Genomic DNA, 22,829 nt, shown 5'->3' with positions numbered 1-22,829 from the left:
TTTGAAAAGCAATTAAGATAATTTTTTTGACCCATTGATCTGAATGACTCACCGTTGGTCTAATGAACGTAGACAAATTTAACATTCTCTAGGTTTCATCCCTTTATAAACACCCTAAAGATCAATCTTATAGGACAGTTAATGCAGCTAAATGTTAAATCAAAAATCGTAAATAATTTGAGATTTTTTGTTATAATAAAACAACAATGCTTCTCTTGACAGGGGTGGATTAAATATACTAGTTAAGTCAAACTTTCATTATGATAGGTTTCATTTTATTTTATAACCGTCGTTGAACAGCCGACCCAATTTACGATTAACAATCTTCAACCCCCGTAGCCTTGTCATTTTGAGCCCAATCCGGAAGACAAGGAAACTCTTGGATCAAGTATTGGGATAAATTTGTCTTCGTGGAGGACTCTGATCAGGGTTTGAACATTTTGGATGCACAGTGCGCAAATAGAAGAAGAAGAAAAAAAAAAAAGAGAGAGAGATAACTTTTGTTCTAATGATTGGATTTTCACGTACTAAGTGTCAATCTTAATGGTTTATGGGGTGATCTCAAATATTCTAATTATTTTTTACTATTTATTAAGATACGAAATCAGGCACAAAAACGTACTTTCTCTGATGTACTTGACCTTCAGATTATAGGGGGTAGCCGTAATGGTGATCCTAATAATTTAGTCAGAAAAGCGAATGAAAGTCCTCGTAATGCTAATTTCGCATTTTGCGTTTTTAGTCATATCTTTCAAACTAATTGAACAATTGCAGAAAAATTGCAACCAAAAATTGCAAAAATGGAAGCCCATTTACCCAAAGATAATTTCCTACAAATAATAATTTTTAAAAATTATGTATTGTCTCTTTATTATTTATTTTAATTGTGGTGGAAAAAATTATAAATTATGCGGCATAATTTTTTTATACCATATAACTATACGTATTTTTTTTATTACAAAATCTAGAATTTCAGCTGCTTTTATCTATAAGAAGCCGAAAAAATTAAAATGAATTGTTTTTAAAAAATTTAATTTGGTGAGGATGTAGAAATATTTAAATGAGCCGATTAATATTCAAACATGGTTAACTTACGCGAAACAGTGACTTACGCAAGCGTAGCGTAAAATATTATTCATATTTTTTTTGCTGATAGCCGAATATTAAATTTTTTTTAATTGCGAAATACGATATTTCTTTTTAAGTTGTCTGAAAATTTATTCGTCATTTAAATAAGAGATTTGAATAAAACATTTTATTCAACGAATGTTGAGTTTTATAAAAGCGTATTTCTAATAGAATGTGGCTATGCATTAGCTTTTTTTAATTTTATTTTTAGTAAGTTCATTGATACAATATCAATAGTATACATACGTATGCATTGATTTGGGATATTATATATTTATCAATTTCTTCTAATATATATTTTACAATTATCAAGCAATTAAATGAAGATGAAAGTTTCATAAAAGGTCTTGAATAAAATTGTAATATCATCGATGAATGTGTGAATTCGTGTTTTGATGCTTCATAACACTACAAAGAGAATAGAGCTGCCGAATATGTAGCCAAAATTTCTTAAAATTTCACAGCATGTTATACCATGGTCTTAAATGTCATAATTTCAAAATGAATTTTTTAATAACCTGTCTACGCGTGTTTCACAGGACTATTCAAACAATTATTTAATAATTATCAAACAATTATTTAATTTTTCATTTTTTAGAATTTCATTCTTTACACTACCAAGTTGGTTATTTTCACAATCTATTTCTCTAGTAATTTAATTTATGTTTTTCTTGAAATTAAACTTCCATTTTTAAATTATTGTCAAGTTCTTAAAAAAAGAAAGCTTAAAATTTTAAAAGAAATTAAAAGCATTCTCCTGCTTTAAGGTTACATGATGCAAAACAGCTGACTATTTACTTAGCATACTATTTTTTCGAAAAATTACGATTTTTTTTTATTATTTCTTATATATTCGTGTAAGGAAAGTAAATTTATATCTGTGTATCGAAAAAAAAAACATCAGGTTGTGTTATTTTTTAAATGGACAAAGAATTCTGCAATTATTACTTTATTTTGATGTTCTAACTTATTTTTTCCCGTTAACTTTGAGAAAGTTGTCCTTTTAAAAAAGATAATGTTGAAAAAATATGCTTAGGTAATACTATTTCTCCTCTTTAATAAAATGCACAAAAAACTTTTATATCAGAAAAAATGCTCGATATGGCCTATTTGTTTAAATAGTAAATAGAAGAAAATAGAATTAATTATAGAATATTGCAAAAAGATTCCCAAACCGTGCTGTTTTTAGAATCCTCATTTCAAAAAATTGTTCTTTTTCTAACTGTAGGATTTTCATAATACTAAAATAAGGTATATTAACACAGTTTAGGTTTAGATAGTTATGACTAATTTTATATTATTATTTTTTTTAATCTAAAAGCCATAACCTTTTACTTACGTATAAATTATTTTACTACCACGTTCAGTATTTAAATTTAACAGACTGTAATACTGACGTTCAAAAATTCACGCCGCGAAGTCATTCGTGTTTGGCGGGCTTTGAGAATGGGCGCTTATTTTTAAACGCTCGAATTATTACCATCTCCATTACCAATTTATTACCATCTTCATTTTTATGAAGCAAATGTTTCTGAGCCTCGATGGCTCAGGAGCGTTCACCTTCCAATGAGGTGAACCGGATTCGAATCCCGGCGATGGCTGGTCGATACGAATTCCGCATCCGGCTTGCACCGGTCACAGTGCTGACGTGAAATATCCTCAGTGGTAGACGGATCATGGGTTAGAGTCCCCTTGCCGTCAGGTTAATCGTGGCAGGTTCTCGTGATCTTCCTCTCCTTGTAACGCAAATGCGGGTTAGTTCCATCAGAAAATCCTCCGCAAACGCGAATTTCTCCCACTACTTGATCCAGGAGTTCCCTTGTCTTCTGGGTTGTGTTCAAAATGAGTTGAACATGAGTAGTCGTTAACCCAAAAACTGAGTCGGCTATTCAACGACGGTTATAAAAAAAGTATATACAAAAAGGTTTCTTGCGCTCGAAAATAGGCACCCATTCTCACGAATCACCAGATGTGAAAACAAAATTGCATCGAAAGTCACTGCATTAACTGACAACTATGCATTAGCTTATATTTGCATTTATTAATAAAAAGCTTAATGGAGACTGTTCGATTGTTTTCTTTCACAGGCTTAAAGTGTTTCGCCCCATTAAACTCCTCCATTAAGCGTCGCAATCGTTTCAAAATTATATAAAAAAAAAGAAAAATGTTTGTATAAAGAAAACAAATTCTTTTCCTCAGTAAATTTTCTTAGACATTCACGCGTCTTCAAATTAGTTCGTTATTCAAACCAAGTAAGGAATGCATTTTCCTCTCTTTTTTTTTTAAATCAATACCAAAAAAAAAATAAAGAAAACTCATTAATTGCTTTTCTATGCAACATTTTTCTGGGAACCCAATGAAAACAATTATATCTTCTATAGTTTTTATTGCCAGCAAATGCTGTGTTTTCTTAACTATTTAAGTTCGTTTTTTTAATTATTATTATTTCTTCCTCGCTTAACACAGATAATGTTAAATGTGTGGTTCAAAAAAAAAATGTATCGGATACCGAATGTTAAATCAAAATAAATGAACATCCATTTGGAATGAGTGACATAATCTTAACATTTTTTTAAGGATTTAGATAAAATTTTCTTTAATCTTAATATATTTTTTAGGATGTTTTTATTTATTTTATTTAATTCAATTCTTTCTATTAGTTCACACTCTTCCTATATCTTGTTCAAATTTTTAATCGTAAATAAAATACTTTTTTTTTCAAACATATTCAAAAATGTATCACTATATGATTTTGTAAATTAAAAAAAAAACTTCAATGATGAATAACTGTTTCTCTTCGATCTAAATAACTTAGAATTAACNAAAAAAAAATGCATCGGATACCGAATGTTAAATCAAAATAAATGAACATCCATTTGGAATGAGTGACATAATCTTAACATTTTTTTAAGGAATTAGATTACAATCTAACAGTTACTAGAAAAATCTGATAGATTATCGGATTAATGTTTGTACTAAAATACAAAATCCAAGAAACGCAGTGTGAAAAGTATTTTTTTTTTTCCAGACATATTCAAAAATGTATCACTATATGATTTTGTAAATTAAAAAAAAACTTCAATGATAAATAACTATTTCTCTTCGATCTAAATAACTTATAATTAACTAATTAACTTATAAATAATTCACCGGTGTTTCATCTTGTATTTCTGAACCATAAATTATTAGAATTTGAGATATAATATTTTTCACTTATATATTGGCCTAAATTACTGCAAAGTAATGAAAAAAGTAAGAATAATATGTTCATAAAAATTGTGCGATTAAAGGGCTAAAAGGGTTCTCCAAATAAAAAGTGATTGAGCTAGAAATAAAGTAGCGATAGACTTCACCAGTTGTAAATGAGTGCATCTCTATAACTTATTAATCATATCTATAAAAAGAGTCAAATATTTGGAAGAACAGAACAACCCGATAAAATGTTTAGATGAAGAAAGTGAGCTTGAAGCTGGGAACAATAAATGTTTTCATTCTTATCTCATCTACACAAATATCTTCCAACTCCTGCATTTTGGTGAAAGCAACCGAAGAGCGGGGAAGATCTTTGTCTGACATGAATAAAAGACGTTCACGGAGCATCATATATATATATTACCTTATTCTGGACGCCATTTATTCGTTGATAAAAATGCGGATAACACTATATATATTTGAAAATTTAAAGTAAAACAAAATCGCCAAGTTGGCGATTATTGCTTGGGTCAAAGTTATTTTTTTACTATTAATAAACAATTTAAATTATTACAAATTTATTAAAATATTTTCAATAAAATAAAATAAAAAATAACTTACCTTTACTCTGATATTTCTCTTACACACCTCTCGATAAAACAAATACCGATCAACCACAGTGAAACCTAGTTTTGGCGAGATTTCGAAAAGTCGCCACGGGCTGGGCTATTCTGGAATCCACCCGGTTTATAGTTCCCCATTACTGTTTTTTTTTTCCAAATAAATATCCACGCAATGAGCAATATCTCAACAAAATTATAAAATAGCACCTTTAAAAAAACATTTTAGTGTATCTTACCACAAAAAACTACTTAAGTGGTGTACGCTAAGTAGTTCCTGCTCATTAACACTAAAATTTATAAATACAGAAAGACTTAACACTCACTAAAGTTATTTTTACGAGTCAAAGTAACAATTACTAATTTAGGATACCTATATACATATTATATAGGTATCCCAATATATCCTATCCTAATATATCCTATATATATATATATTAAAACGAATTCGAATTAAGCTTCAGAAAATAAGACTATCTACTGTAGTGTTTCTATCTGTAGTGTATCTAACACTACAAAAATCAGTTCCCTAGTACATGCTAACTCGATTCTATGATGGGGTATCTTTTCATAGATGAAGGTTGACATCGTCGATAACTATTATCTCCAGAATTTCTTTAGATACTTTTATTGTTTAGATTTAAATTGCATACGAAAGCTCGATTGGATGTCAACTTGAAATAAAGTGTTCCTTTTTAAGTTGTTCCAATATCGGAGAGAGATATTTCACGACAGCGTAGATTAATTGACCCAAGAACTATCCTCATAAATTGTTCTATAAATACTCCACCATTTTGTTTTACGATGCCCCAATCGTCTCTTCCTATTAAACATAAAAATGTTGTCTCTTCAATGAGTGGCCTTTTAAATGCCAGTTTTTCTTTATGGGTCTCCCCGGTGAATGCTTAAATGACCACTTTACGGGAAAGAAGAAACATATTCAAGAAAAGCGAAGTGTTTGTTAGATAGTATTTGGCATTTTTATGTGTTTGGCAGTTGCCTCGTCCACTTCGATTTTCTGGAGAGAAAACCTCGCTTTCGAAAGTGGTGGCAATTCAAAATGAATTTATCTTTTTCCAGAGGAGAAGACCTTTACGACGGAAAGACTTCTTCTTCTTGCAGTTATTAGGCTTAACAAAAGTTCTTTTTTTTTTCCTTCCTTTCCTTCTGTAACAAACGAGGGAAAAAAGTAACTCAATTAATTTCTGCGCTGACTAAAAATATCTATAGATCAGTGGTTCTATACTCTATAGATCAGTTCCTAATTCGAATTCGTGTGCTGGAGAAATCAAGGGTTTCGCGAAAAGTTTAAAAAGCATTGAGAGTTAGGATATTTTTTTTGAAACAAGTAATTATGTTTAGATTCTATCAATAATTCATTATATACTTAATATTTACGAAATTTTTTTAGTGAAAATGCAATTAAAAAAGAGGCATATATATATATATTAGATACTTGCGTATAAGCTGAAAATGAATGAAGGATGTTTCTTTATAAACATTACACAATTATGTAATTATATTATAATTATATTATTTAATAACATTAAAAAGGACTTACTGTCGCTGCAAAAATTGCCCAGACATAGAACTAACCCCCATACATCTTTTCAACTGTCCCGCTATACTGGCGCAATTGCAGAAAATAAGTGACAATCCGTGGGCGGACTTATATGAAGAAAATTGCCTTCAAATTGCAGATGTTGTATATAGGACCTTTGATTATTTTCTGTCCATGACACGACACCAACCAACCAATAACATTAAATAATTTTTCGTTATTATAAAAACTACGTATTTTTCTCTTCCAAAAAAATTTGCTATTTCTTTTTTATTCCTTCTTCAATTCAAATATTATCATAAAAGCTACCGAAATATTCAGTAAAAGAAAGATAATTGATTAGATCTAGATATAATTACAAGTTTCAAAAGTGTTAAAAAAAAGATGTTTAAAAATGTCCTCGGAATCAGTTTAATCCTTTCACGGAACACCATTTGGGAAACACTGTCATAAATTATTCTTTAGATGTTTAGAAACAAAAAATCATTCGAAATCTAATGGGAATACAATAGAAAAATTCAAAGAAGTTTTATATAAATTTTCAAGTAGTTCTAAAGAATTACTATATACAGCGTTGACTTTGTTAGAAAACAAAAGCCTGACGTAAGACCATAGTAAATAGACCTGGAAAATAAGAAAAATCGAAGAAATAAAATGCTTCAAAATTAATATGTGATAGAAGGGGTAAAAAAAATGACAATTGGATGACCCTCTTACTTTGGTGATTTTTCACAGAAATCGATATGGAAAATTTAATATACGGGAAAAGCTCTCAGAATTTTATAGAATAAATTTAAATAGACATTGAAAGATCTACACGTTAAGCAATGAAGGCTTTCTGAAAGATTAATATAATCGGAGCGCATCAAAAAAAATAAAAATACCGATTCGGGGCAAATAAGTTAGAATAAATACGAAACAAAATTCAAAATTTCGTGAGAGAAAAAGATATGTTAAGATAAAAAATTTAAAAACATGTATCATGCTAAGTAAAGTTACCAGGTTATAAAATTAAAAAGAGGAAAAATTTTCAAAATATAATAAATGGTACTGCTCTCATAAAACATTTTAAACCCATTTAATTTTTTTTTAAATTATGCTTTTACATTATTAGTGATTATATTCAAACTTAATATATACTACTATTTAGCTTGAAAAATATTTTCTCTACTTTCGTTTGGTAATTTTTAACTTTTAAAGTTGGAAAAGGAATGATTTTGAGTTTAATATTGTTGTTTGGTTGAATAACACAGAGGCTAATGCCGGCAAATAAAGTATTTATTAAAACATAATATGAGGAAACAATAGTTTGCACACACAGTGCTACACATCTGAATCAACCAACAACTAGTCAGCTTCTACAACAAATATATATCAATATCCCCTATCGGGAAGTCGTTGTATTACATTACGCAACTCGCGCAACTTAACTGAGAAGGAGAGGAAAAATGAGATTTTATTTGCATATTAACAACACATATAAATAATTCTAACTATATTATATACGTTGTTTGAAACTCTAGCATTTCTCAAAACAACTATACAAATACTGATTTAGTTCTAATAAATAAAACAAAACAAATATGAAGCAATAGTACTATTTTATCTTAAAATTAATTTAGCGCAATTGAGAGAACTCCAATTATTGTTCCTGCAACAATTTTTCATTGATTTTAAATTACACGTGATAAGATGCTACGTCCATCATTATTTTAAAAACGAACATTTATAAATAGTTTAGGGCACGTTTAAGTCTAAAAATACGTCTATTTACTCATGATACACTTTCATAACTGTTCTGCATACATTAATATTTAGGATTATTAGGATAATATAGGATAATAAATTGGTGTAAGAAATTAGGAGAATTAGAAGACTGGGTCGATTATTGCTAAAATTACAGGCGCTGCAGCGTGATTTCATAGAATCATTGGCCTGAATTGGCCTGAATTGGCAATTTCCTACCTTCAGACTCCAACGATTGTTACTCACAATCATATGTATTACAATTGTTGAATGGTTATTTGTTTTGTATTGTATGTACAGATCGAATTTCATTAAAATAGGTTCAGCAGTTCCTGAGATAATCGACCACGTCTGCAAATTTTCTTAATTTCTTACACCAGTGCATTTAGAATTATTAGGATATGAGTCACTCGTATCCTAATAATCCTAAATGAATCTCTCGGATGGACTTGCCTATTCCAAAATTACCATCGTTTAAAAAGTAACCATCATGAGTATAGACATAAAGTGTCGTTCCAATTGGTCAATATAATTTTTCAGTCTCACAAAATTTTTCCGTTCTCTGAAAGACCATCCTATTAAGTTAATATTAAAAAGACATTGAACACCATCTTTTTCCTCTCCGTCATTTAAACCCATTGACAAAATGGGTCCTGGTTTGGATTTGATGGCGTCCACACACTTTTGAACTGTGTCCAAGAGTAACAGTGCGCATGCGTCATCATTGCACGCGTTGCTATGGCGACCTCTGCTGTTTTTCTTTTTATTTTACATCATAGTAATTTAAAGTATTTTAATATTCCTTTTATTATTATTAACGTATAATGACTGGTTTGACGGTGATTTCAATATAAATACGAATGCTGAAGAAGGAAAAGTCTCGAAACACGTACATACATAGGCAATGATATGAAAACCAATCCAACATCGATGGAGACAGTTATTGCAACTCATGATTTGAAATGGTGTGGCGTTTAACGGAGTCAATCCAGAAAGAAAATGCTTTTGACCCATGGGTAACCAGTAATCGTAATAATGCGGTCAAAACTTTTTGTTTTGATTTATTCATAATTTTTTTGACTAAATTTTTTTTTAACCCACGCCAGTGAGTTAACTTAGGTAACGAAATAGAATAGAGTTAGCCCACCCCCTTTCTCAGCATTTTATTATTATTTATTTTATTTTCCTCTCTGACTTTCCCGAGCATTCCTGAACGGAAGTCAATTGATTTTTTTTTCCTCTGAAGCTGTAAAGAAGAAAAAAGGAGCTGAATTGATAAAAAAAAAATTGAAACAATTCCCGGCGTGTGTGTGGTTGAAAGAATGCTGAAACAAGAAAGTTTTTCTTTGTTTTTTCAGGATCCCTATTTCTTCTTTTGGAAAGTTATTTGAAAAATGAAACGTGTCAATAGAAGGCCTTACCTTTTTTTTCCTTTCCTCTTTTGGCTACCCCCCCTTTGAAATGTCAATTTCCAGGAGGTGAGAGAGTTGCAAAAATGAAAAGAAAAAATACCGCAGTTTGACATTTATAGGCGATTCAACTGACTTCAAGCTTAATTTTTTCTGTTCATAAGAGATTGATTATAGAAAGTGTCCACCCCCAAGTCGGCATCAGAATTCGCACCCCGTTCTTTTTGTTTTTTCTTTCTTCGGATCGTTACAATACAGTCCATGGTAAAATTATTAGTTCACATATTTTTCTTAATCACACTATTCTAAATTTCAGTTGTTGAGAAAAGTAACTGTTGTAAGTTTTGTTTTAAAGTCTTTCCCACCAGAGGGCTAAAACCATGTGTTGTAAAACAATATGAAATCGTACTGAACGCCGGATGTAAAGCGATGAAGATAATTTTGTGAGAATTTTTTTGATAATTCGATGAGAATTCACCCGATTAGACATATGATGCTCACTACGTGCTCTTGCTCGCCGAAGCCAATCAATTAAAACGTATTAACGTTTTATATAATATAGATTAGCCATATGATGCTCACTACGTGCTCTTGCGCGCCGAAGCCTATCAATTAAAAATGAAAACTGTTGCCAACGCGAGAAAAGAAATATCATCGGTTTTATTGATACATACGTACGTATTAGCGTTTTATATAATACAGAAGATATTATAATAATGAGATCAAATGATGAGACGATCTGTAGTTTTTTTTTTAATAATGACACGTTTTGCACGCGTTTATAGGCAATACTTCTATACTTGTAATGGGTTTTTATTTGGGAGATTTTTTATAGACTTCCTATTTGTATTCATTTTGAACGTATTGCATTACAATGTTGAGCCATTGATACAGGTGCGTAAATCAATGCAAACCGAGTAAAAATAATAAAGCTGTATCACCTCATAATTAAGATTTTGCATGGAATCTTAGAGTGAGTTTAATAAGGGAGTGTAACTTTCAAGACCGATTGAATTGTGGGCGTTTTAATAACTAGGAGTGAAGAGTACGAAATCAGGAAACATTTTCGTAAGAACAGGATTGGTTTGAATAATAGGGGTGTCTCATGACCTGCAGCAGCAACAGTTAACTCTAGTTTTTATTTTAATTTAAACCGTCGTTGGGCAGCAGAAGAAGGGAACTACTGGATCAAGTACTGGAAAAAATTGACCTTCGTGGAGGACTTTTTTAATCCGCATTTGCGTTACATGGAGAGGAGAACCATGAAAACCTAGCACGGTGACGTCAAGAACCTATGATCCGTCTACCACTGAAGATATTTTACGTCATCTCTGAAATCAGAGCAAGCCGGATGCGGAANCAATTAATGAGCATATTGATATGGATCAAAGAAAATGAAATGTTATTAGAGAATTAATGATTCACTGACAAGGTTCATAAACCTTTATTATTTTTTTTTTTTATTAAAATGATGGGATCATTTTTTGCAGCGTGTTTGGATGCATTGAAATTAAAAAATTTCCATCAATTACTATTCAACTAAGATAATAATTTTCGAAATTATTTTTTGATTGTTATATTTTAAGAGCTGCATTCTGAAGTAGATCTCTTTTAAATGTTAAAATTAGATGTAATAATGTTAAAATTAAAAAGTAACATTAAAAACAAATTCTCACAAACTATTTTATCTAAAAAACCTAATTAGTCTAGTCTTTTCATTCATTTAAAGAGAGCTTTATTTATTTAATAAGAAATATTTGTTTGGTATAGCGGAGTAGTTCTTTTAAAAATAATCTTTACCATTTTATTGAATAAATTGAGATGAATAAATTTTTTTCTCTAACATACTCCTCAAATCACTTGTCTATTTGATAAAAAAAAATTTAACGTTCTAAAATTAAGGTTTGTAAATTAAGGGGAAAATAGAAAATGTTCATTTTCGTGCTTCTGAACAGAAAGCGAAGTTATGAAATAAGCTTTTTTTTCTTCTTTTTAAGTTTTTTTTTTTAAAGAATTAAAAATATTCTTATAATGCAGTTAGAATAAAAATTAAAAACGTCTGTTCGACTCGCAACTTCAAAATTTAAAGCTCGGTTTTTGGATCGAAAATGTGGTTCATTATTTTGAACGAATTTTTGAAAAACAGCCCTTTTGTTCGTTTAAGCTTTACATTGTGAATTCTTGAGTATTATTTTGTGTTAAAAAAACATTTAATTTCATTCATCGATATCTTTTGTAATGTATGAATATTTTTTGGATGACAAGCTTTTCATTATTCCAATCAGCCAATAAAGAATATATTTCATGAAATGCATTTCAAACAAATCATGTGTGAAGATGACGTTTAAATTAAACGTTCCTCTTGAGCCATCAACTCTCGAATTTTATTCAAAACTCATAAAATCGATGGCATAATGAGCCTCCTTAAATTATACAATCATTACGGCAATCAAAACGTTTTTAAATGTAAATCTTATATAACAGTAAAGTATAGAAAATTATCTAACTTTAGAAATCTCTTTAAGAATTTTAACAAAATTACTACTTCCTCTTGTTTTTTTAGAAAATTTTAGTTTCAACAGTGTACAGTTACAATTCATTCGTGAATATATTTTAGTAACAGCTAATGAATCAGCTTAGACGAGAATCTAACTTTCGAAATCTCTCTAAAATAATTCATAAAATTACTGTAACCTCAGTTGCAAAAAAAGTCAGCTTCATTACCTCATAAATACAAATTATTGGAGATACAAGATAAACTGACAAGTTAACAAGCAAGATAATAAACAAGATAAATTAATTATGGCATAGAATATCCTGGATAACTTTTTAAATTATTCATCCGTTACTTAATTTTACTCTTAAAATAATGTTTCGAAAAGTAAATCTTAAATAATAGCTAAATAATGAGTGAGAAGTGTTGAAGATTATCTGGCTGGTTGGTTGGTCCTAATGCCAGCAAATTTAAGGCAGATAGTGCGTTTCTTGTTTTTCAGTGGCGAAATCTATAGCCAAGAATTCGACTTCTGCCACACCATCTGTCGCACCCGTTTATAGGGCGGACCCATTCATACAGGCATTCATTCATCCACAGATCTTAATTTTGATCTGAATCAGAGAACGATCGATCTCCAATCCAGTACCCCCAGAGGTATGGGAACATTGAGGACTTTTGCGACTCGACAGATTTAACGTGCATCAGTCACTTTACTACACCGGTAGTCTTCGGCCGGTGGGGTTCGAATTTACGAACTCTCGGACATGGGCCCAGCGCCCTACCGACCATGCTGAAGATTATCTGAAATATGAAATCTATAATAAATAAAATTTCAGAAAATTTCCGCCACGCATGCATCTAAATTTCTCAACGCAAACTTAATTGGATAAAATAATACAAAAATTTCGTATCAATTCACATTCGCGCAGTATAAATTTCCCTTTCATATCTGTGAATGTAGGATATTGCAATACTCATTTTTACCATTTACAGCGGTTTGTCCAAAACATGTCATGAAATAGCATATTTCAATAGTTTCTACCGTCACTTTACCACCCACTCGAATGAATCACTCGTCCACTTTCGGACTCTCTAGAGAGCTTAAATATTAATGGGAGCTCTTTGCTGGATGTCATTTTGAATTACAATCGTTTTATAAATGAAGCAAGCAAAGTGTATCAAGACACAAGTACTGGCTACTGTTTGAAATAAATGGACACAATATTAAAAAGGAACAATTAAATTAAATAAGACTTCAAAGAAACTACGTTTTCCAGGAGACAAAAAGAAAAAATGATTTAATTTTTATCAAATCAACAACAGAAAATGTAGAGCCTATCACTGTAGCTTTAGATTTCAGAAACAACAAAACGTATTTTTTTCCTTTATCTCCCATAAAAAAATATAGACATTTTAAAATTATTATTTTACTTTATTTTTAGTAAAATGTTTAAATTACATTTTAATATGAGACATTCATTCGTGTGGAAGTTACATAACATCAGTTTCTTTTTTTTTCCTCTTCTGTTCCTATTTTAGCGTAAAAGGGAGGCTAACAACTTTAAAATTATAATTTTTATTTTTGGCACCCTGTTCTTGTTCGTCAAAATATCTAAATGTATTTTGACATTTTTTCCTAAATTTTGAATTAAGTTTTGGAGTTATTTAATTTAATCGCTTGTTTTTTCAGCTATGTTATTTTAAATTATCATCTTTGTATGTAAAACTTCTAAACTATTGATAACATTCCCTTAAAAAAGATTAAAAATAAATTCAATTTACCGGAAGATAACATAGTCAGTTCTCATTTAAAGAATGATACGGAAGAAAAAAAATCATTAGTCAACAACATTAAGTAAATTAATGTAGAGAGATTTTTAAAACCAACTTTTCTGAGTGCCCGGAACTCTCAACGGATGCATTTTATTCAACATTCTTAAATAATTGTTTTCAACCATTAATGAGCATATTTTACGTTTCCAAATTATTATTTTTATTATAGTATAATATAAAGAACATAAGCGGCATATTTAAGGATTTCTAATTTTGAAACTTTACTTTTAAGTACAAGGAGCTCTCTGTGGCTGTTCAAATGGGTGAAATGAGCGAGTGAAGCTATCTAAATAGAACTATCCATTTTGTGGGCAGAGCTCTTAGAAACACACTTAAATGTCTGAAAAAATTGCTTTTGATTTTTAACGCTAGCTGAATGAAAGGGTGTCAATAAATTAAATCTTAGAGCAAACCAAGTTGGCATGAGAGAACAACCCCTTAAGATACGAATCACAGTACGCTAGGATATATACACATAGCTGCCAACTCTACTAGATTTTGCCAGTTTCTCATGATCTAATGGTTTTATTAAAATTCCCCTGGTTTTTGTACCTCCCTAAAATTGAGTAAGTTTCTTAAAAAAATCCCTACTAAAATAGAATTTGGGTACAGATTATTGCTTGCTTGACTAAATATTTAAATAAATATTTCTAATGCATAAAGAAGTGAACCTCATTTATAGAAATCAGTTCAAAACTTATTTTTTGTTCTAAAATGTTCCGTTTATTTTTATTCTGAATTCTCTTTTTAAATTAATTAAAAAAAATGTTTTAACTATCTTTGATGAATTAAATGACTATTAATATTCAAAATTATGAGTAAACATAATAGAAAACATTTCAAGTATGTTTAATGTTAATCGTAACTGGAAAATAGTGCAGTTTTTATATTTTAATTTCTATAGAAATTCCTAAAATTCCCTATGTGAGAAATATCTATTACATTATGCAACATTTATCTTGAAATTCATATTATTTCATGAAATCTACTGGATTTTTTTTTCTATCCATGTTGACAGCTATGATTATATCTTTCCCACTATGAGAATTTAAATAATTTCAATTTTTCTTTTCTTCGTTAACAGAAATGTAACATTTATAAGTTTTTTAAGAAATTGTATTGATAACAATTATTATATTGAAGAGAATAATATGAATGCTTTACATTCCATTTATAAATTATTTTAAGTTTGTTTATTCAATAAATCATTTATAGAAGAGGAAAAAGAATCGCAAAATGAGAGATGAGGTAGCGTCGAGAGTATTTTCTATTCAAAACTTTTAATCAAGTGCTCAAACAAAAGCCATCCCTACAAAAGAAACTTTTGAGACTTTATTGAATTTAAATTGAATTAAATTGTTGAACCTACTTCGACATTTGATTTTAAAATCAAGCATTTTCGAGTATTTCATTTAAAAGGATCCCCAACAAAAAGCGATCTGAACAGAAAGCAGACCCTTACCGAATAGCCATTATGTTCACCTCATTTGCATCCATTGTCATTTCACCCAATCATCGATCGGATTCGCTCGAAACATGGCTGATGAAAAGAGTGAGGAAAAAGGCTCGTCTCTTTGTGAAAACACTTCGTGTTGAACAAATTAGATAAAAGGAAATAATATTAATCTGACTAAATATTAATGGAGAGAAATCAATTTCAGCAAACACATGCTTTTTCACTTTGGGGAATAAATACCACATTCTATTTCTATATGCCTTAGAAATAATAGCCCGTCTAAAAATAAAGTTCCAATGTTTCGACCAATTTACAGGCTCTGGCCATATTATTCGACGCACTCTAAGATTCTATGTTAAATCTTAATTATCAGGGGATACTCTATACAGCTGTATATTGTTTTTACGATAGGCTGAACCCGGTTTACACTTGCTTACGTTCGTGTATTAATGGGTTAAAGTAGACGATATATGAGCAATTCTACAAATAAACGCCAATTAGGCGGCCAAAAAAAAAACATTTTTTGGGGAGCACACTATTTCTACATGAATTTTCTTCTTTTTTACACCCTAAAAAGGCAAGAAAAAATCGTGAACATGAAATTTTTTCTTTGTGACATACTTTAAATGTGACATACTCTTTCTGACATACTCAGATAAATCTGAGCCATTTATTCAGATAAAACGATTTTTACATAAATATAATATTATTATAATGTCTCTCTAAAATGTATTTATAGAGATTTCATACTATAAGATTATATTTTAGTATAAAAAACAAAAATAAAAAAATTTAATCAAAGTTCGTAAATTGAAAAAATCGGGAAAAATTCAAAATTGGTATTTTGTCATTTAAAGTATGTCACAAAGAAAAAATTTCATGTTTAATATTTTTTCTTGCTTTTTTAGGGTGTAAAAAAGAAGAAAATTCATGTAGAAATAGTGTGCCCCCCAAAAATTTTTTAATTTTTTTTTGGCCGCCTAATTGGCGTTTACTTGTAGAATTGCTCATATATGTTCTATGATTGTAAATAAATTCAATGATATAAATACAATGATTGTATAAATTAGACGATATATTAGATAAATATAGAATATTTATTATATCAAATATTATATTAGCATATCATTGTAATGAGATCAAATGATGAGACGCACTGTAGTGTTTTAATAATGACATGTTGTGCACGAGTTTATAGACAATACTTTTATATTTAAACACACATGTCATTGGTTTTTTATTTAGAGGATTTTTAATATACTTCCTATTTGCATTCATATATTATTTTTTAACGTATTGCATTACAATGGTAACTAATTGATACACGAACATAAACAAGTACAAACCGGTTTCAGCCACATAAAAACAATACAGCTGTATAGTATCACCTGATAATTGAGATTTAACATAGAATGGTATGGTGTGTCTAATAATATGGCTAATATATTTCTTGAGCTTCTCTTGTTTTAATTTCTTATAAAATAACATTATTGAAAGTGGAGTGAAAATAATCTTTATTTTCTTAAATATCATTATTGAATTTTTATGTATCATCATTCGAACACAATATGTCAACACATTGAAAAAATAGATGAATCATCTTAAGCTTATAAGATCTTTCATATTAATATAAATATATTGGGAGATAAGCAGAGCCTGACTAAGGGTGGGACATACGGAGTAGTTGCCTCGGGCCCCCACATCAGAGGGGGGCCCCAAATTAAATAGAAAGTTTATTTTACATTTCTTTAATAAAAATTTTTTAAACAAAATTTCAGTACAGTGTATAATCCTTGAGTTTTATGTTATCTTCTTCATTCATCTATCGTATGAACATGATCTACATTTCGTAAATGCATGGCGTTCTAGGGCGGAATTTAGTTAAATTTTCGCAATGACGGTGGACACATTTGACCAATCAAAAGCCTGTATTTTTACATATTGCAAAATGCAATATATTTACAAATTAAGGGCTTCTGACTGGCTTAACTGAGTTATGGTAATAGCAAAAATTTAACTGATTTCTGTCCTAATGTCAGCAAGGATATGAATTTTTTGCTACTAGATGACAAAGTTAACAATCAAGAAAACTGCATTCGGATGATGGACATAGAATTGTCCGAAAATCAATGAAAATGGCCAGAATGATATTTCGTCAGACCATTAGAAGGGGAGAGACTTTATAACTATTTTAGGTTCTAGTCAATTTTCTAATAAGGTGAAAAATTTATATATAAAGGTCGGTCCTTCGTTACTGAAGTAGTGAAGCAGAAGGGGCCTCCAAAGAAGATTTTGCCCCGGACCCCAAGTCGGGCTCTGGAGATAAGTCAGCTCAACATTTTGAAATTATGTGCAATATTCATGGGGACATTCTCATAAGAAACTATATGTTTTTCTAACTATAACTTTAATAAAAACTAGAAGTTTTTAATAAAACTAAATAAAATTTTTAGCATTATTTTATGAATACAAGAACTCCTTTTTAAGAAATGTGAAAAAATGAGTGAGTATAGAAAGAATTGTAAGTATATATATATATANAATTTTTCTTAATTTTCTTCGTTTTTTTTCTCTTCTTGTCCTTTTTGTATTTTTCTACTATATGTATATATATATATTATAAACATCACAATCTTTACACCAGTTCATTATACTTAAGCCCGCATTATTTACCTTCCCAAACTGAAAATGCAGTGAAATACAATTTACACAAACTGCAATGTGTGATTTGCTCTGCATTTTTTATCGCTTTCGATCATCATTTTGAGGTTTCCACAAAGTAATTTACTCCCTTACACAACCGCCGTTCCACGGTGAAATATTTACTCATACAGGCAACATTCGGCAAACATCCACGAAGTTGGAAAATCACGTGTTGATGCTGCTCTGACATTTCGACAAACCCCAGTGATTTGTCAATAGTCGATGGCTACAGAAACTGTTAAAAGTGTCTAATGCAAGAGGATTTCTATTCAAAATCATCAGTTAAAACGGAAAACAGTTATTCCCACAATTTTTTTTATTAAAATTTAATTCAAAATTTAAATTCAATTCTTGTTAATATTGAATTGAAATATACGAACAGAAGAAAGAACGACCCTTACAATTCTAACGGGGGGAAAAATATATATACTATATGGTCCTTCATTCAAAAATCGGAATGAAATATTCATTCGGAAGAAAGTTTATTTTTCATCTAGATTAATAAGATGTAAAGCATCTCGCTGTCTTATTGCAATTAAGAATTTTGTACGGTTAAATGATCAATTTAACTGCGTCATCATAATAGTTAACTGAAACCACTTGTGTATTTTGTTTACAGTTACTCTTTTGAAATGTGTTGTTATAAAATTAAATACCTTGAATTGAATCATTGAATTAAAAAATATGGGTTATTTAGGGAACATTTTTAATGTAAAAGTGATTCATTAGGAGAAACTGCTAAACTAATATTGACGCCAATGATAATTAATTAATTTTGATAATAAGTAAAAATTAAATTAAAAATAAAACTACTTGCATAAAGTAGCAAAATAAATAGAGAAAAGTTCCTATACGGGGTCGTAACACATACTGTTATTGACACCTGTGAAATTCAATTAATGTTATAAAACGCGTTAGAGAAAGTGTGAAAAACTACCATACTATAAATGACGATATTTATTAATGTTGATATTATGTATTAGCTGAAATAAAAAAATATGCTATGAACTAAAAAACGAAATGGATGACGATTCTTATTAGTTTAGGAGAGCCGTGAAAAATTGCCATATTATTATGAATGCCAGTGCATTATTAATTTTGGCAATGTGCATTAATTGAAATAAAAAATATTAAGTTGTGAAGCATAGAGCAAACATCAGTGTCACGTTTGGCAAAGAAAGGGAGATGATTTCCCTTTTCTGGTAGTTTCGTGTTTTGAACTTACAGAGGCAACGGAGGAAAAGCATTAAGATTAACGAAATAGTAATATATTGGATCATTTTTCGACAAGACTTAACTATATTAAAAACTATTTTAGTATTTAATTCGTATAAGCTACACAGAATTGTTTACATTTTACCAAAATTAAGAACATTTTAATTTTTGAATGGCTTTAAGTTAGTTTTTAGAATAGTTTTTGATTTCAGAACCTTCTAAAGTTATTTTGTTACAGCCCTCTATAATGATTTTTCAGTTGATTTAGAAATAGTGTCGATGATATTGACTAAATAGATTTGTCAGTATTGTATTATTAATAAGTGCATTATTGATTATCAATATTCGTCCTTATTGATTTATCAATAAGTGCATAAAATCAGTTTTAAATTTTAATCAAACTTAGATTTTACAACAGTACTGCAACTTTCAAAATCGTGGATATCTTTCACGTATTTGGAATTTTTTAAAACATTTACCAGAATTGATTTTAGAATTGATTGCTGCATCATCTTAAAAAACTTTTCTAAAAAAATTATCCATTGAAACTTTTTGATTTTATTTAAACTTTACGCCTGCGTTGACATGGTTAACCAGTTGTTAGTACTCACGATTTCATTTAAAAAAATTCCTTAACCAACTTATAATTTAGTGTTAAAAGCGTTATCTTATTTATCTACGATGATCTTCTCACCCAGCAAATGTTATTTATTAACTAAATTATATCAATGCAAGCTTAAGTTTTTTTAAAAAAGAATGTTGAAAAATTAATTATTTCAAAAACATTTTAGAAAGTTTAAAAAAAAACACAGCAGCCGTCACCATAGCAAGGCATGCAATGACGACGCATGCGCACTGTTTACGATTATTCTTGAACACAGATGAAAAGCATGTGAACGCCATCAAATCCAAATCAAGACCCATTTTGCCGATGAGTAATAAAAAAAAAATATTAACAAAGGCTGTGAATGTCAGCATGAAAGATCACACACTGTAAAAATTATAAGACACACTGTTAGAAATTCATAAAAATCAAATTTCGGTAAAATATAACCGGAACATGTTACGGANCAAATCCAAATCAGGACCCATTTTGCCAATGAGTAATAAAAAAAAAATATTAACAAAGGCTGTGAATGTCAGCATGAAAGATCACACACTGTAAAAATTGTAAGACACACTGTTAAAAATTCATAAAAATCAAATTTCGGTAAAATATAACCGGAACATGTTACGGAACAAAATATTTATATACCGTGATTTTCCCATTAACAACAACCGCGAAATCACTGACTCACCCTAATTAAATAAATATTGCTGTAGAATATTTTATGGTAGAATGATGAATAATGCACCATATTTTCTGGAATTTGTACCGCAATTTGATCCGCAATTTTTTTACAATGCATCTAGACTATTTCATTTAGAAATAATTATCATATTACTTTCGTTTTTTATAATTTTAAAAAGCGTTCACTTATAAAACTATTCCAAATGTAATATTTAAAAATAATTCAGCAAAAATATTACAATACTTCATATTAGTTAAAAGAAATATTTTTAAATATTTCTTTTTTAAAGTTTCTGATTTTGTTAATCAATAAGATAAAATTAGTTATCGGTTATATTTATCGCGCTATAACAAGAAAAGGCATTAATTTAGGCATTTTTAAAAATACAGTCATTCAAATTTTCAAAGGTTAGTTCTTACGTTATGCTAAGATAAACTTTTGATTCCATTTTTTTTCTTTTTTTTTTTTAATTCTTACTGATTAGAGTCTTTATTGCGGAGAATTACCTGATTTTCTTAATTGTTCCCTTTTGCCTTTTCGAATCAAGTGCACTTCAATTTATTTTTAAAAAAATAATTTCACATTCTTTGTTTGATCACCCGATCTGATGACGAAGTTTTAAAGATTTTCTAATTTAAATCTCGACCTCAAACGAGTTTAGTAAAAATACTTGTTTTCTCTCAGACGCAATTAAAATATATATATATATATATATAATATGCATTTTCCAATTCGAATCACTGCAACTAATAAAAGCACTTGAAAACACTCATTTGTTAAATTCATTAAATGATTCGAACTCAATTGAGAAGTGCGGTGGAATTCAAAACAAAACAAAGATTAGCTAATTAAGTTCACTTCAAATACCCAACTTAACTTCAAAGATTATTTCACTTCCTCCGCATTCAGAAATAATTTTTTTGAAAGAAGTTCCTCTATTTACCTCTTCTTTCTTAAAAAGTATTTATGAAAAATGTAAGACAGGATTGGAGCCTTTTGTTCAATTGCTCAATATAATTCAGATTGGTTTTGTTCATGAATAGTTTAGAAATTACTTTAATATGAATATAGAAACTCTAGCCGAACTTATTCGTTAGTACAGAAAAAGAGGAAATATATATTTCTCATTTATAAAATTTATTTTTTTCGCCATAAGTTATAGGAATAAAAATTGTTTTACAATTAAAACAGGTCAACCCAATTATTTCTGAACTTTAGTGACTCTACATAACATTAATGCACGTTAAATCCTTTCTCTTAAGACTTAGTATGTAGGATTGCATATATTTCTGGTGAGAATAAGTTTTTTTTTGATTTTTAATTAGGACTCTTGAGATTCTAAAATAGTTTTTTTTATTATTTCTTTCGGTTTTCTAAACTTTCTCCAAAATTCTCTTTTTTAAAATAGTATTTTGAAATTTCCTCCTTCTACATTAAGAAGACCATATATAATTCAATCATACATACAAAACAAAGAACCCTAAACTATGAATATAAACTATGTTAATATGTATTAAACTTACAATATAATTGTGATATTTATTAATTTCAAAAATAATATGAATAGTATTGAATCAAAGAATTAAAAGTGCTCATCGTGTGACAATAGATTTTCGTCAACATCAAAAGCAGCAAATTGTAAATTCAAGTCTCAAAATTCAGATAATGTTTTTAAAGAAAGACCGATTGTGAAAAGAGTGCTTTAAAATTCATTTTTAAATCTAAACGAAAAAAAATTGGGTTTTTTATTTGCTTTCTGAAAGCATTTCTGACAAACTTTAATTAAAGTTTTAACTAAAATTAAAACTGTGATTTTTTTTAAAGAAGACTTTTTTTTCCTAATCCGTTTCTAATCTTGTGCATTCTTTCATCTCTTACTTTATTTAATTATGTTCACTTTAGTAATTGAAGGTGTACATAATAAAAGTAATTGAATTTTGTTATCAACATTTTGAGTTACTGTACGCAAAGCTTTCTTTTTCCTTTCCTTTAAAGAAATCTCAGTATCTTCGTTGCAGCTTTGAAAAATATTAGGGATTCGAAATTACAAAATGTACAAAATGCAGCATATATATATATATAAAGAAATATATTAGCCATATTATTAGACACACCATAGGATTCTATGTTAAATCTCAATTATCAGGTGATACTCTATAACAGCTTTATTGTTTTTA

At 29.3% G+C, this 22,829-nt stretch overlaps 1 long non-coding RNA gene across 1 annotated transcript in view; it reads left to right on the top strand.

The window, feature by feature from the left end:
- Nucleotides 1-22,829, top strand: part of LOC139425108 (uncharacterized) — a 67,374-nt gene that overhangs the window by 13,655 nt on the left and 30,890 nt on the right. The window lies entirely within an intron of this gene.

The sequence above is a fragment of the Parasteatoda tepidariorum genome, chromosome 3, assembly GCF_043381705.1.
Source record: "Parasteatoda tepidariorum isolate YZ-2023 chromosome 3, CAS_Ptep_4.0, whole genome shotgun sequence".
NCBI lineage: Eukaryota > Metazoa > Arthropoda > Arachnida > Araneae > Theridiidae > Parasteatoda > Parasteatoda tepidariorum.
This window is presented reverse-complemented; position numbering and strand designations above follow the sequence as displayed.